This window comes from Odontomachus brunneus, unplaced genomic scaffold (genome assembly GCF_010583005.1).
Source record: "Odontomachus brunneus isolate Ranch 3 - 2012 unplaced genomic scaffold, Obru_v1 Obru_scaffold_034, whole genome shotgun sequence".
NCBI classification, from domain to species: domain Eukaryota; kingdom Metazoa; phylum Arthropoda; class Insecta; order Hymenoptera; family Formicidae; genus Odontomachus; species Odontomachus brunneus.
Window position 1 is genome coordinate 1,738,016 of NW_022639484.1, and position 2,727 is coordinate 1,740,742.

The 2,727-nt window shown below is 46.6% G+C and overlaps 1 protein-coding gene across 12 annotated transcripts in view; it reads left to right on the plus strand.

Moving 5' to 3' along the window:
- LOC116843588 (SH3 and multiple ankyrin repeat domains protein 1-like) overlaps positions 1-2,727 on the plus strand; it is a 326,286-nt gene that overhangs the window by 245,297 nt on the left and 78,262 nt on the right. Inside the window, exon 1 of one of the 12 annotated variants that reach the window (XM_032814090.1) lies at positions 1,797-1,963. The exons of the other annotated variants lie outside the window; for them this stretch is intronic. The gene's annotated coding sequence lies outside the window, so the exon portion shown is untranslated. Of the gene's footprint in view, positions 1-1,796; positions 1,964-2,727 lie in introns of those variants that run through there. 12 annotated transcript variants of the gene reach the window in all.

A 2,727-nucleotide genomic window follows, 5' to 3' on the forward strand; every position in this document is an offset into this window, starting at 1 on the left:
GTGGCAGAGAGAGAGAGAGAGAGAGAGAGAGAGAGAGAGAGAGAGAGAGGGGGGGGGAGGGAAGGGAGAGAGAGAGAGAGACAACGGCGGCGGCGGCAGTTACGCCAGTGCGCTTCCCCGTACCCTCGTTCCCCGTGTACGTGTACGTACATCGAGCGCGGCCGCGTTTCGTTGAGAAATTCGCCGCGATCTCTCGGAGCCGTAGCATAATATAATTCGTACCTGCGCCACCCGGGGCGATTTGTTCCCGCTGGAAATTGCGGTCGCGTGTATATTTCACGAGGATCGCCGAGTATCGATTAATCGCCGATTACGGTCGAACCCCATCGGATCTGTCATTTATCACCATGCATCCGCTTCTCGCGCACCGCCAGGTCCCAAGGACTCCATCAGGCTTTTTTCGAAGGACGTTCCCTCCGTCCGCCCTCTCCTGCTCCGTCTTCTTCTTCTTCTCCTTCTTCACTCTCTATCTTTCTCCCATTCTCCCTCCCCCTCCTTTCTCTCTCTCTCTCTCTCTCTCTCTCTCTCTCTCTCTCTCTCTGCCACTATCTCCGGTGCTTCTCTCCTCTCCTCTTCGCTCTCTTCGTCGTCGCGAAACCGCTCGTAGTTCCTCGGGCGGCAAAAAGTGCGCGCACAATGTTGCGCGCACCGAGAACGGCGGCGGCAACTCGCGCTCACGCGCGCTTTACATGCCGATTTCGCGAGATTGCAGACAGCGCGAAATTAAGAGCCGCCAGAGCGAGTAATGACGAATTCTCGAGGCGAGGAGAGAGAGAGCCTAGATTCCAGTCTCTGCTGCTTTCGTGGCGAATCGTCCCATGGGACTGTCGAGAGTCACGAAGAAGTACGTCGGCTTCAAAGACGGTAATCGGATCGAGCCCACCCTCTTCCGTCTCATCTTCGGTCGAAGCTTTCCTTCGTGGTGAAACACTGCTGCGTCCGATGCGCGCTTCGTCGATCCGACAGTACGGCGCGATCAAGCGCATTTATATGTATTTTGCAAATTTATAAAGCGAATTATAAAGCGAGAGATTTCAGCGCGGCAAAGATTCATACCGTTTTCTTTTTTCTTTAAGAACTCGAGCAAGTTAATCTGAAAGTCGAGAAGAGGAAGTTAAAAACTGATACTGCTTCTCTCAAGTATTTTTTTGTTTTGTTTCTTAAGCAGTTTAAAAGAGCGGCAAACTGCTGCCGCATCCAGTTCTCCGATTGCAATTTCATTCGTTTTTTTCCTCTCTGAATCCCCTTTTATTCGATTTCAAAGGAATCGCGTTCGATTCGGTCTACAATATTGCGCGATTCGATACTCGTCATCGCCTTTGAATACCACCAAGTACTCGTTCACGTCGTACTCTCGTTCAACTCTCGGGAACTTTGTCGATCGCACCAGCACGTGTTAGACGCACTTTGTTGCCGAGGACGTGTGCCGAGGATGAACATGCGCACACGCGCGAGTATATCTCTGTTAAGCGAAATAGAGACTAGAATATCGATATGTGTGTGGCTTTTCGCTTTCTGTCAAGCTAGTCACGCTCTGTCTTCTGTCCTGTTATCTCTTCTCTTTCTTCTCTCTTTCCCTCGCCTCTTTCTCTTTCCTTACTGCCTCTCTCTCTCTCTCTCTCTCTCGCTCGTTCTTACATTCACGCGCGCGCGCACACACACACACACACACACACACACACACACACACACACGCACACACACACACACACACACACACACACACACACACACGTTCTCTCTCTCTCTCTCTCTTTCTCTCGCTTTCTCTCTCTCCCTCCCCCTCACTCTTCCTCTCTCTTTTCTCATTTACTTACTCAATCACATTCTTTTTATTTCTCTCTCTCTCTCTCTCCCTCTCTCTCTCTCTCACTCTCGCTCTCGCTCTCACTGTCTCTTCACGCAAGAATTTTCACGCGTTTCGTTTTTCTGCCCCACATGCTTGCCTTCCGGGACACAGGAGGTACAGCACAGAAACCCCAATATATGTCCCCGTTAAGTCCTCCTTTGCAAGAAAAGAAAAACGATCACCGACTGCTTACCTGACATTTTCGTTTTTATTGCTTCATTGTTTTGGTTTGTCTATCTTCCTCTCTCTTTCTCTCTTTCTCTCCCAGATTCGTCAATTCGTCGAGTCTGCGATATCTCTTTAATTCTCTCACGTTCCACCAGATCGATTCGTAGATTTGTTGATCTTATTCATGCAGAAATAACGATACTGGTGCGTCAGGTACGTGAAGGAGACTTAAAGCGACTTGGACACGCGGTACCAGTACACGTCTCGTCGATTGGATTAGACGCGTGTCTTCCATTGCATGAAAAGATAAAGCTAACGTGTTCTGGTACCGTCTCGATCCTATGCCAAAATTCCCATCAAATTTTGATTTCTCTTTTTAATTTTGTTACATATATAAGTATATACGCTATACTTTCTGTCATTGAAATATGTTTTATACCTTGCACTCAGGATAAATTTGACGACTTTTTGTATAGTTAAACGCTAACGTGTACCAAACGTAAGATACATCATATAACTTTCTATATCAAAAATATCGTAACAAAACGTGTATCAAACAGCTATGTGTCTTCTGATTCATCCTGGGACATCTCCCGATATGTATATGCATTTGTATTATTCATACATTTATTATATATACGTGTATAGATTTATATATACAACTATATATATATATATATATATATATATATATATATATACACACATAC